At 42.7% G+C, this 14,131-nt stretch overlaps 1 pseudogene; it reads left to right on the forward strand.

Annotated features, from left to right (window-relative positions):
* Positions 1-4,391: 4,391 nt before the first annotated feature.
* LOC101282397 (S-phase kinase-associated protein 1-like) lies at positions 4,392-9,306 on the forward strand (annotated as a pseudogene).
* Positions 9,307-14,131: the final 4,825 nt, after the last annotated feature.

The raw sequence follows: 14,131 nt of genomic DNA on the forward strand, positions 1-14,131 counted from the left end.
CCTTTGTATAAACGCCAAGGAGTGTCGTAAGTTTTCAACTCCTTTGGGTAGACACCAAGGAGCACCATTGTTGGATCATATGGTAAGAGTACGTTTGGTTTTGTAACCAAAGAAACTGCCAAAGTGTCACGCAAAGTGGCTGCGCCGTGTTGCATTCCCACCGGCCGTGATGAGGGTTCCCGTTGCTTCACATCCTCGTCAGCACTTGGTGTTGTCAGTGTTCTGGATTTTGGCCATTCTAATAGGCGTGTAGGGGTATCTCACTGTGGTTTCACACTATACTTTTTCATACAACTACTGTGGTATTCGTTTAGGGTAAAAGCTAATCTGTCATTATAACAATAGGGGACCAAAACTGGCAAGACCATCCTCCATGGAAAACGTCCATCTCTAGGTCCAAGGTATCTGCTCAAATTGCTACCATTTACCTGCTAGTGGGAAGGAGCGGGGGAAAGATATAGGGCAACTAGTCTTCATTTTAAGGACAGGACATGGAAGTGACACCCATCACTTTTATTAGCCTGAACCGACTCACACGACCACTCCTAGCTGCGTGGGAGGCTGGGAGATGTATCGATAGTTTATAGCCACATACCCTGCTACTATTCTAGGGGACTGCACTGCTAAAAGGAGCAGAGTGGATGGGGAGGGGGCAGTCAGAAGTCTGTCAGAACTTATCACTTGGTCATCAGGTATTACGTGTGTAATTATTAATCTCATGGCTCTGCTCCCCCACCTGGATTGTAAGCTCCATGTGGGCAAAGATGTCTAACTCGCTCGTCACTCTGTTTCCAGGGGCCCAGGATGCTATCCACAAATATTTATTAAATATTAGAAGCGAGGAGAAGATTGAGGAAGAAAAGGAGAATTACCGCCCAAGGTCTTTGCCCTCCAGCAAAGACCCACACCCTGGGGCAGGCAACCCACAAACGGGAGGATAATCATAACTGTGTGCCTCCTGCAGCAGGTGCTCTGTAGGGCTCTCCCCTGGGGTCTTCTCACTGACTGTCAAGCTCTGTTCTCGTCCCCTCTCAGCCTGGGCCTGCCTGTCTCTGGGCCCTCTGCTCTCAGGCAGGCAGGCCCCCGAACAATGCTTTGTGGTTCTATCTGTCCACGTGTCCACACGGGCACTTGGCATAGTTCACATAGGACAGGCCAATGCCCAGCTGACACCCCTGCTGCAGAATCCTCCCCTATAATTACCACATCTGCTTCACATGTACCCACCCACCTCAGGGAAGCCACTGTAACCTCCTCTCCCCTCCCCTCGTATCACACAAGATCCTACTTTTGTCTTGGGCTACTTGAGTGATAGAGGCCAGATTCCATCTCTGGATAAGGGACTGAGCAGCTCTCTACCTCGGGGCAAAGGACCACATCCTCAAATGAATGCTCCTTGCTTCAAATGGACTGACAAGATACCCAAACCGGCACTTCATGTGTTGGCATTCTAGACTCGATGGAATTATCCAGTCGCCTAGAATAGCTGCAATGATTGAGATCTGAGACAACATTTGAGCCTTTAAAACACTGTGCAACTCAACACAGACAGTAAACGTTTGGAGACAGACAGTTTTAGGTTCATGTACCACTCAACCTCTTACTAGCTGTGCAACCTAGGGCAAATGACTTAACCTCTCTGAACCTCGATTTCCTATCTGTAAAACATGAACAATAACAGTACCTACCTCATAGGGTTTTGTGAGGATTAAGTAAGCTATATATTGGGCTGGCTAAGAAGTTCGTTCATGTTTTTCCCAAGATTTTACAGAAAAACCCAAACGAACTTTTTGGCCAACCCAATATTTTATGAAATGTCTGGTTCTGATGTGAGCGTGAATTTTTTTAATGGACACAAATTCCTTCCCACTCCTCCTGTGAAGAGGTGAAGGACATGTCTTCTCCCATTGAGTCTGTGGACTTGTGGCCACTTCGGCCACCAAAGTGCCATGCAAGTGCCCTCCGTGGCTAGGTCAGGGAAGGCCATCCAGGTTCTGCCTCCCCTCGGGGGCTCCCATGCAGGGAGTCTGACTAACCCAGCTCATCATGCTGGAGAGTCCACACGTAGACGCTCCAGGGAACAACCCGGCGCAGCTCTTGGTGCTCCCAGTGGACAGCCAGACATCAGCCATGTAACGGAGCCTGCGTGGACACCTAGCCCAGTAAATCCTGCAGACAACAAGCATCTGACTGCAACCTCCTCAAGAGCCACCCAGCTGAGCCCTTTCCAGATTCCTCACCCACAAAATCATGAGCGAAGTGAAAGTTTACACCAGTTTATACCAGTCTATGAAGTGTTAGGGCAGGTTATTATATAGCAACAGCAACCAGAACAACGAGCAACAGGAAGTGCTAGCAAATATTAATACTGGGCTTCCCTGGTGGCGCAGTGGTTGAGGGTCTGCCTGCCGATGCAGGGGACACAGGTTCGTGCCCCGGTCCGGGAAGATCCCACATGCCGCGGAGCAGCTGGGCCCGTGAGCCATGGCCGCTGAGCCTGCGGTCCGGAGCCTGTGCTCCGCAACAGAAGAGGAAAAAAAAAAGAATACTGACGCAGCTTCTAAATCCCATAAGCCCTAGAATCGAGCCTCCTGCTTTCCATGGTGTGAATACCCCAGGGTGTCACAGTTCAACCCATCTGGCTACACTTAGAGTTCCCCCTCTTCAGAGCCTGGTTTCTTTCAGTTCTCTGCTAGGTTTCCTGTCTAACTTCTAGATCAAGACAGTCTGAATAAACTTTAGATAAACACTTAAAATTATTTCCTGGAAGCTCACCAAACCAAACATGTGAATCCTCCCCCGTCTGCACAAGTGAAAACAAGTTATATAATTTCTGTTTCCCGGGGTGGAAAGGGCTATGCAAGACACAGAACACTGGGACTGCTGCCTGTCGTCTGGAATCGCATTTTAAATAAATAGACGAAGCAAACTGCACAGAAATGATGAATAATGAAATAGTAGGAGTAGAAATTAAAGAGCAGTGGGAACTACAGGAGCTATTTCTGTCCCTCACTGAGAATTCCTAAAGGCTTAGGCTAGGTGTTTATTTCTCAGGGAGCGGATTATTTTTAACGGCTTTGAATATGACGCCCCCATGACACCCATTACTCCCAAACGCCTGCAACGTACTTCTCAGATCTAACCATCACTGCAGGGTCGAGGCTCACATTGAATGTGTGTGTTTTTCCTTCAGCTATTTTAAGTGTTCCATCAGCTTTCCCAATTATTTATGGAATTCCTTCTCTGATGAGGAAGTTATTTTCTGTAGAAACTGGAATTATTTTACATTCCACCTTTTTCCTCCTTTCTGCTTTCTCCACTGTCACAACACATTCCAGTCCATCCATTTAGCACGGTGTCATCTGGGATGGCATGAGGATCTTCCTGAAGATGGATAATAAACAGAGGTCAAATTTGAACAGGAGGAACATCATGTCCGTGGCCATGCCTTCTTCTACTCCGTGCCCTCAGGGTATCTCGTGGCATGTTTAAGAAACGTTTTGCAGATGTGTAAGTATTTTTAAAACATGCAGGATTCTGAAATCGTTGTGGCAATCACTATTTTTTTAAATGCACGCGAATATTTGGAAAATTAAAATTAGACAGTCGGTGCTGTGGTGTCCTGCTGCCCACACTTGACTGATTACCAGAACCACATAGTGATTTTGTAAAAGTGCAGACTCCTGGATTTTGCCTCAGAAAAATGGAAAAAGAGACTCTGGGAAAGGGGTTCAAGAATTCATGTGTACCCTAAAATCTTCCCAGTGATTTGATGGCCAGCCAGCTCCGAAAGCCTCACCCACCTGCATCTACGCCCTCCATAAAACGTCAAGAGGAAGGAGCTGTAAGCAAGCAGACAACAGATGAGTCACAGGACTGAGGTTCACCCAGAAAGCTGCCAGGCCTGGATAGGACTAAACAGAGCCTCCTCCTTCCACTTGTGCAACTAACAAACAAACATCTTTCAAGGATCCAGAATGAATGAATTGTAAGACAGCAGGGAACAGAGGAACATGACTTATTCTCTGCCATCAAGAAACTCAGAATCTACTTATTCATTCATTCATTCATTCACCAAGTATTTACTGAGCACCTGCTCTGTACTGGGTACTGCTCCAGACACTGGTGAAACAATACCTAACAGACATGGTTCCTGTCCTCCCAGGATAATGGTATTTAGCACAGGCTACTTTCCTTCTGTAGGAAGGTAAACAGGTAACACATGAGTTTGACTTTGACAACTTCATTAGGCAGTTCATTCGGCAGAAGCAAGACAGCACCTGTACGAGCCTGACAGCGAGTGTCTCCTTAAATTCTGCAGCCCAGACACTCACTTGCCTTGCCCTGGTCCCAGTTGTGAGGTTCAGAGGTGCCACAGGTGGGATCCCAGCATGTGCAAAGGCAAGAAGATGCTGAAGATTATTCAGAAAATGATGAAGAATCTAGAGCGGCTTAAGTACAGAACGCACAGGGTAGGGGAGTGGCTGGAGAGTCTGCTGTGGCTGAGGGGAGAGTCCAACTGCAGCCTACGGACAGTTGTGAAATTCTTTTCACGTCGGATGTTTTTTCTCTGTCTGTATGACAATCAGATTATCCTTTTGATTTTTTAAAAAGATCACTCTGACAGCAGCTTAAAAATGAGAGAGAGGGGGAAATCCTTGGACCAAGAAACAAAGCAGCTATTACAGTAGTGCCAGAAAAAGGTAATAAACGTTTCAATTGAAGCAATGGCCTAAATGGAAAGAAAGCCTTGGTGCTCAAAGCTATAGGGATGCCGACAAGAGAGGAAAACTCTAGGGCCACCCAAGTAAGGAGTCTAACTATACCCTTCAGTGGAAACACACAAAGAGAATAACATAAACTTGCCTCTTTCATCCTTAGCGCTGCCTAGAATTTTTTAGATTTCTTAAAAAAATTCACTACCACAAACCAGCTCTCACATAGGTTTGTGGTCCAAATACACACTAATTATGTGATAAACACACACACACTCACACACACACCTCAAGTACAGAATTTAATTTAAAGTTACCCCTGGCGGGACTTCTCTGGTGGCACAGTGGTTAAGAATCCGCCTGCCAATGCAGGGGACACGGGTTTGAGCCCTGGTCCGGGAAGATCCCACGTGCCAGGGGGCAACTAAGTCCGTGCGCCACAACTACTGAGCCTGTGCTCTAGAGCCCACAAGCCACAACTACTGAGCCCACGTGCCACAACTACTGAAGCCTGCGCACCTAGAGCCCGTGCTTCACAAGAGAAGCCACCCCAATGAGAAGCCTGTGTACCGCAACGAAGAGTAGCCCCCACTCTCCACAACTAGAGAAAGCCCGCGTGCAGCAACAAAGACCCAATGCAGCCAAAATAAATAAATAAAAATTAATTAATTAAAAAGTAAATAAATAAAAATAATAAAGTCAGCCCTGGGGTAGCTATACGCCAAGGTAAATGGCAGAAGCAAACACAAACCCTCACTGGAGTAACAGCATCATCCCAGACCTCAAAAAATTCTCATAGATAAAGTTCCAAGGAAAACAAACAGCTCACAGTATAAAAGTACTAAACATGGAGAAACAACATACCACAAGTGAGAGCCAGGAAAAACAACAAACCATATAGTCAATCCCACAAAGACTTCAGATACTGGAACCCTACAATACAAAATGAAAAATAACAATGTTTTACATGTTTAAGGAAAATGACAACTTTGAAAATATGCACCAGGATGCACCTCACAGAGACAAAGAGAGACAAATATAAAATAGAGGTCTGAAGGCATAGAGGATACAAAAGGGTCCAACTTACGTCCACTTGCAGTTTCAGGTGGAAACAATAGAGGCAGTGAGTGGAAGCACTATTTACAGAATTGGTGAAAGACAGCAATCGTCACATCAAGGGGTTTTTTAGAAATTCTCACTGAGACAAAGCAGTGAAGCTTCCGAACACCAAAGAAAAAGAGAAGATCATAAAAAGGGAGAAAAAAATATCATCAACTTAGGAATGGCAATTATAGTTGAACTCAGAGAAGCAAAAATGAAAGCTGACAGCGAAACAATATATTTAATGTGCATGAAGAAAATAAATGCCAGCCTAGATTTTTATACCCAAAGAAACTTCTTTCAAGAACAAGGAAGAATTAAAGTCAGTTTCTTGAAAGAATCTAGGTCAAAAACTGAAGGAGTTTAGCACCAATAGTCCTTTGGTAAAGAAAATTCTAAAGGATGTACTTCAGGCCTAAGGAAACATATCCCTGATCAAAGATCTGAGACTCAAGAAAGATAGTGGTCAAAGATGTTAGTAAACATGTGAGGAAATCTAAACAAATACGAACTGTTTAAAACAATAGTAATAACGGATAATGAGAGAGAAGGCAGGACAGAACTAGAATGCTGAAAAAGAATAACATATAAACTGAGAGAGGATGATGAGAATTATAATATTCTATGATCAATGTATTGTCAGGAAGAAGGCAAAAATATATACAAACTTTAGACTTTGTTAAATAGGCATGTTAAAATATAAATGGTTATGACCAAAATAATATACATAAAACATAAAACTTCTAAACAGGGGGAAAATGGAATGAGATAAAAGGGAACATATATCTTATACAAATGTATACATAATATAAAGGTAATGATACATGATTTTTCCACTTTGTTCTATATCCATATAGATCTATCTATATAAATTGGGAGATTGGGATTGACATATACACACTACTATATATAAAATAGATAACTAATAAGGACCTACTGTATAGCACAGGGAACTCTACCCAATACTCTGTAATGACCTATATGGGAAAAGAATCCAAAAAAGAGGGGATATATGTACATGTATAACTGATTCACTTTGCTGTACACCTGAAACTAACGCAACACTGTAAATCAACTATGCTCTAAAAAATAATAATAAAATAAAATAAGGATATATAAAGAGACAGAATCAACAAACCTAAAAATCAGTCCTTTGGAAAGATACTAAAATTGTCAAATGTCTGTCAACCCTAGCCAAGAAGAAAGCAGGCACAGATAAAAAAGCACCACAGATAAATCATGTCAAGAATGAAACAGAACAGGTGTTGGCCTTGTTCTCCGCCTTTCTGTTTTTCTGTTTGCAGACACCGCCCTGCTCTCATCAGCCTCCAGCCCACAGTCTCCTTGAGACCTAACACCACGCCTTCAATTAAGTTGCAGAGCTCTAATGGAGAGATATTTGCAAGTTGATGCTGAAATTGCCAAACAGTCTGTGACTATCAAGACCATGTTGGAAGATTTGGGAATGGATGATGAAGGAGATGATGACCCAGTCCCTTTGCCAAATGTTAATGCAGCAATATTAAAAAGGTCTTTCAGTGGTGCACCCACCACAAGGATGATCCGCCTTCTCCTGAGGATGGTGAGGACAAAGAAAAGTGAACAGATGATATCCCTGTTTGGAATCAAGAATTCCTGAAAGTTGACCAAGGAACACTTTTTGAGCTGATCCTGGCTGCAAACTACTTAGACATCAAAGGTTTGCTTGATGTTATCTGCAAGATGGTTGCCATTATGATCAAGAGGAAAACTCCTGAGGAGATTCGAAAGACATTCAATATCAAAAATGATTTTATGGAAGAAGAGGAAGCCCAGGTACCCAAAGAGAACCAGTGGTGTGAGGAGAAGTAAAATTTTGTGCCTGACGCTGTAACACTGTAAGAATTGTTCCAAATACTAGTTGCAGTGCTCTGTTTATAATTGTTAATATTAGAAAAACAGTTGACAAATGCAGCAGCAAATCAATTTTATTAGTGGAATATTGTCCTCATTGCATGTGTAGTTTCAATACAGATTCCAAACCTATGGCTGAGTTTCTTCTAGTATGATCAAAAGTTTCTTTTTTCTTTGCTCTGAATAAAACTGAACTGTTGATTCTCTATAGAAAGTGGCATTCTGGGCTTTCCCTCTTTTTGTAAAGCAATTTCTGCCTAGTTTATCGTCCAGTTAACTTTAGTGACTTTTGAAAGTTGACATTGTAAATAAGACAACTTGCAAAAAAGATTAAAAACAAAGGTTATGCCAGTCTCTAAAAATGAGTTGTGGAGAATTCCCTCTTTTTCTTCTTTCTGGAAGATTTTGTGTAAAATTTCAAGGATCTATTCCTTGAAATGTAAAAGAATTTGTCAAAAAAGTTTTGGGGCCTGACATTTCTTCACAAGAAGTTCTTTAAACAAAATAAAAGGTTTATAGGGGTTTTAGTTCTTGTTGGATTAGTTTTGGTAAGTTTTATTTTAGTAATGTAAACATTTTGAATTTATTGGCATAAAATTAATTATAATACATATGAAGATCCTGAGCACATCTCCTCCCATGGACACACCAAAACCACAGCTACATGTAGAACAAGTCTCCCTGAGAACGACCTGAAGACTAGCGGGACAGCCCTTATAGGGATATTAAGAATAAACCATACTGAGACAGGAAGGAGGGGCGGAGACATAATCTAGTCAGGACCCACACCCCCAGAGCAGCAATCCACAAACAGGAGGGGATATCACAAACTCAGAGGTCCCCTCTAAGGATGACGGGTTTGGGCTCCACACTGGGCACTCCAGGCCCAGGGTGCAGCACAGGGAAGACGAACCCCCATAACTGGCTTTGAAAACCAGCAGGGTTTACATCCAGGAGAGCCTGAGGGCTGTAGGAAACCGAGACTCCACTCTTAAAGGGGTTAAAAGGGTCACACACAAGCTCAGCGGCACAAAGCAGCAGGTTAAAAAGAGCCTGGAGCTTTAGCCATCCTGCCAAGACTGCCTCAGAAGCCCCCAACCCATGCCCAGATCAAGCTCCAGCCCTCCTGACAAGGCAGCAGCCCCCGCCCCGCCTGCCTTGGGAAAAACCCCAGCACACACCCAGCTCCAGATCCAGCCCTCCCACCAAAGCTGCAGGCGCACACGGTCTGCACAGGGACGTGCCTACTCAAGGCCATGCCTTCAAGACGAGGAGAGGTAACTGTTTCACCTACCTTATAGAAACAGACACAGAAAACCAGGCAAAATGAGATGACAAAGTAATTTGTTCCAGAAGTAGAGTCACAGATGTAGAAAACAAACATGGTTACCAAGGGATGAGGGGGTGGGAGGGATAAACTGCAAGACTGGGATTGACATATACACACTACTATATATAAAATAGATAACTAATAAGGACCTACTGTATAGCACAGGGAACTCTACTCAACACTCTGTAATGGCCTATATGGGAAAAGAATCTAAAAAAAGTGGACATATGTATAACTGATTCACTTTGCTATACACCTGAAACTAACACAACGTTGTAAATCAACTGTACTCCAATAAAAATTTTAAAAAAAAAGTAATTTGTTCCAACTGAAAGAACAAAATAAAACCCCAGGAGAAAATCCTAATGAAATGGTTGTAAATAATTTATCTGATAAAGAGTTCAAAGCAACAGTAATAAAAATGCTCACCAGGGCTTCCCTGGTGGCGCAGTGGTTGAGAGTCCCCCTGCCGATGAAGGGGACACGGGTTCATGCCCCGGTCCGGGAAGATCCCACATGCCGCGGAGCGGCTGGGCCCGTGAGCCATGGCTGCTGAGCCTGTGCGTCCGGAGCCTGTGCTCCACAACAGGAGAGGCCACAACAGTGAGAGGCCCACGTACTGCAAAAAAAAAAAAAAAAAAAAAAAAAAATGCTCACCAAACCCAGCAGAAGAATACAGCAACACAGTGAAAACTTCAACAGTGTTAGAAAATATTAAAAAGAACCAATCAGAGCTGAAAAATACAACAACTGAAATGAAAAATACACTCTGAATAGCCAAGGCAATCTTGAGAAAGGAGAGAGCTGGAGGTATCATGCCCCCTGACTTCAGACTATACTACAAAGCTACAGTAATCAAAACAGTATGGTACTGGCACAAACACAGACACACAGATCAATGGAATGGAACAGAGAGCACAGAAATAAACCTACGTTTATTTGGTCAATGAATCTATGACAAAGGAGGCAAGAATATACAATGGGGGAAAGACAGCCTCTTCAATAAATGGTGTGGGAAAACTGGACAACTACATATAAAAGAATGAAACTGGACTGCCTGCCGACACCACATACAAAAATAAACTCAAAAGCAATTAAAGACTTAAATGTAAGACCTGAAGCAGTAAAACTTTTAGATGAAAACATAGGCAGCTCTTTGATTCAGCTTAAGCAATATTTTTTTGGATCTGTCTCCTCAGGCAAGGGAAACAAAAATAAACAAATGGGACTACATCAAACTAAAAAGCTTTTGTATAACAAAGGAAACTATCAACAAAATGAAAAGGCAACCTACTGAATGGGTGAAAATATTTGCAAAATATATATTCAATAAGGGGTTAATATCCAAAAATATACAAGAACCCAGACAATTCAACAACAAAAAAACAACAACTCGGGGCTTCCCTGGGGGCGCAGTGGTTAAGAATCCACCTGTCAATGCAGGGGAAATGGGTTAGAGCCCTGGTCCAGGAAGATCCCACATGCCACAGAGCAACTAAGCCCATGCGCCACAACTACTGAGCCTGTGCTCTAGAGCCCATGAGCCACAACTACTGTGCCCACGTGCCAAGAGCCTGTGCTCCACAACAAGAGAAGCCACCGCAGTGAGAAGCCCACGCACCATGACAAAGAGCAGCCCCTGCTCTCTGCAACTAGAGAAATCCCACGCACAGTGATGAAGACCCAATGCAGCCAAAAATAAATAAATAAATTTATTTTTAAAAAGGGGAGGCTTCCCTGGTGGCACAGTGGTTAAGAATCTGCCTGCCAATGCAGGGGACATGGGTTCGAGCCCTGGTGCAGGAAGATCCCCCATACCACGGAGCAACTAAGCCCGTGCACCACAACTATTGAGCCTGAGCTCTACAGCCCACGAGCCACAACTACTGAGCCCATGTGCCACAACTACTGAAGCCCACGTGCCTAGAGCCCGTTCTCCACAATGAAGAGTAGCCCCCACTCCCCACTACTAGAGAAAGCCCGCACACAGCAACAAGACCCAATGTAGCCAAAAATAAATTAAATAAATTAATTTAAAAAAAAAAACTCGATTAAAAAATGGGCAGAGGATCTGAATAGCCATTTTTCCAAAGAAGACATATGAATAGCCAACAGGCACATGAAAGACGCTCAACATCACTAATCATCAGAGAGATGCAAATCAAAACCATAATGAGATATCACCTCACACCTGTTAGAATGGCCATCATCAAAAAGACTGCAAATACAGCCCAGGGAGATTAGCTCAGTGCTTTGTGACCACCTAGAGGGGTGGAATAGGGAGAATGGGAAGGAGACGCAAGAGGGAGGACATATGGGGATATATGTATACGCATAGTTGATTCACTTTGTTATAAAGCAGAAACTAACACACCACTGTAAAGCAATTATACTCCAATAAAATGTTAAAAAAAATAAAAAAATAAAACACACACACACACACACACACACACACACACACAAAGACTACAAATAACAAGTGCTGGTGAGGATATGGAGAAAAGGGAGCCCTCCTGCACTGTTGGTGGGAATGTAAATTGAATGCAGCCAGTATGGAGAACAGTATGGAGGTTCCTCAAAAAATTAAAAATAGAACCACCATACGATCCAGCATTTCTACTTTTGGGTATTTATAAAGAAAATGAAAACACTAATTTGAAAATATATATACACCTTAATGTTCACTGCAGCATTATTTACAATAGTCAAGATATGGAAGTAACCTAAGCGTCCATCAACAGATAAATGGATAAAGAAGATACGTTATATACATATATATGAAATCTTGCCATTTGTGACAACATGGATGAACCTAGAGGGTATTATGCTAAGTGAAATAAGTCAGAAAGAGAAAGACAAATACTGTATGTTTTCACTTATATGTAGAACCTAAAAAACAAAAGAAATACAACAAAACAGAGACATATTCATAGATACAGTGAACTAGTAGTTGCTGGGGGAAGGGGTGGGGGGATGGGTGAAATAGTTGAGGGGATTAAGAGGTACAAGCTGCCAGTTGTAAAATAAATAAGTCACGAGCATATAATGTACAGCACGGAGAAAATACTCAATAATAACTCTGTATGGGGCATAATACATAAAAATATCAAATCACTCTGCTGAAACTAATATAATACTGTAAGTCAACTATACTTCAACTAACAACAAAAAAAGAACAAATCTACCCACTCTGTGAAACACATTTTCTGTTCAGAGGCAGAAGTGCCTTCAAGATGCCTTCCATGGCCTCTCCCAGCAGCTCCTCAGGCCCTGCTCAGAGGGACAGTGTCAGAGCCACAGAGAGGGGTGCCCAGGGTGAGCCACTCTCCTGAAAGACCACCTCACCCTGTCCACGCTGCCCACCTCCTCTCCCCTAGACACTTGCAGGCAGATCTTTACTCATAAACGTGGCTGCACACACAACACTCCCGCTCCCAGCGGTGACACCACTTGTCCATAAGGGTTGTTCATAGACTCAAAGACACTGACACTAAAATGAACCTATCTACAAAACAGAAGTCAAGTCACAGACATAGAAAACAAACTTATGGTTACCAGGGGCTAAGGGGGGGGGGGGTGGGATAAATTGGGAGATTGAAATTGACACATACACACTACTATATATAAAATAGATAACTAATAAGGACCTACTGTGTAACACGGGGAACTCTACTCAGTACCCTGTAATGACCTATATGGGAAATGAATCTGAAAAAGAGTGGATATATGTATATATATAACTGATTCACTTTGCTGTACACCTGAAGCTAACACAACATTGTATATCAACTATACTTCAATAAAAATTTTTTAAAAAGAAATTGGTATTAGATGGGATGTTAGCGATCACCTGAAAATGGAAGGAGCTCATCCAATTAATTCAACAATTATTCATTCTGTGCCAGCTGTGCACCTAGATTCTGGTACTTACAGTGTTTGTGCCTTTTAGAGACACTACATTTAAACATTAAAAAAAAATTGTAGGGCTTCCCTGGTGGCGCAGTGGTTGAGAGTCCGCCTGCCGATGCAGGGGACACGGGTTCGTGCCCCGGTCCGGGAAGATCCCACATGCCGCAGAGCGGCTGGGCCCATGAGCCATGGCCACTGAGCCTGCGCATCCGGAGCCTGTGCTCCGCAACGGGAGAGGCCACAACAGTGAGAGGCCCGCATACCACAAAAAAAAAAAAAAAAAATTGTAGAGAAATAGGAGATAGAGATAATCCTAACAACTTCTACCATATATTTAGCACTGACTCTGTGCCTGGCATCATAAGAAAAGCTTGATTTTCACTAATTCTAATCTTTAAAACAAGACTTCAAGGTTGCCATTATTATCCATTTATTGCAAATGAGTAAACCAAGGCTCAAAGAGGTTAAGTAAACCTCTAAGATCCCACAGCTAGTAAGTGGCAGAACTAGCACCTGAACCCAGATGTGTTAATTCCGAAGTCCACACATGTGCCACTGTACTTTGGAGCTCAAAGTGTGGCACGAAAAATGTCATTGCAGGCTGGAAATTCTTTGAATGGGTGTGCTCAGGGCTGCCCAGATTCCAAAGAGCCAAGACGTACATCCTCCTCTGAATGCTGCCTGGCTTGTTCGAAGTTCATTAAGCTCAATATACCTAATGTAAAAGCTACTGGAGATTCTAGCATGGTGGATTCTGAGGTCAATATTAAGATAACAGGTCCAAACTAAAATGTCACACAAGGAAACATTAATGCTAATCCCTCCGCCAATAAAACGCTTTGCTCTAAGGACAAAACCCTTTGCAAATATTTTTCCACCAATCCCCACAGGTATCTTATTCAGTTGTAAAACTGTCTTTCAGACAAAATGTAAAACAACAAAAACCAGCTTCTTAAGTATCAACTGTCCAAACAAGACCCAGTTTACAATTTCTTGATTCATAACACATCATTCAATCCACCATTCAACTTCTAGGAAATAAAACTCAAGAAAATAATTACTATAAAAACAACATTAAATATTGTAAGCAAACTTACGCAAGGTTCAAAATATGTTTTTTCTATCCCTTGTCTAAGTCAAATTGAAATCAGTTTCCTCTCCTCTCCTTTGTCTCCTTTTATTA

The sequence above is a fragment of the Orcinus orca genome, chromosome 5, assembly GCF_937001465.1.
Source record: "Orcinus orca chromosome 5, mOrcOrc1.1, whole genome shotgun sequence".
NCBI classification, from domain to species: domain Eukaryota; kingdom Metazoa; phylum Chordata; class Mammalia; order Artiodactyla; family Delphinidae; genus Orcinus; species Orcinus orca.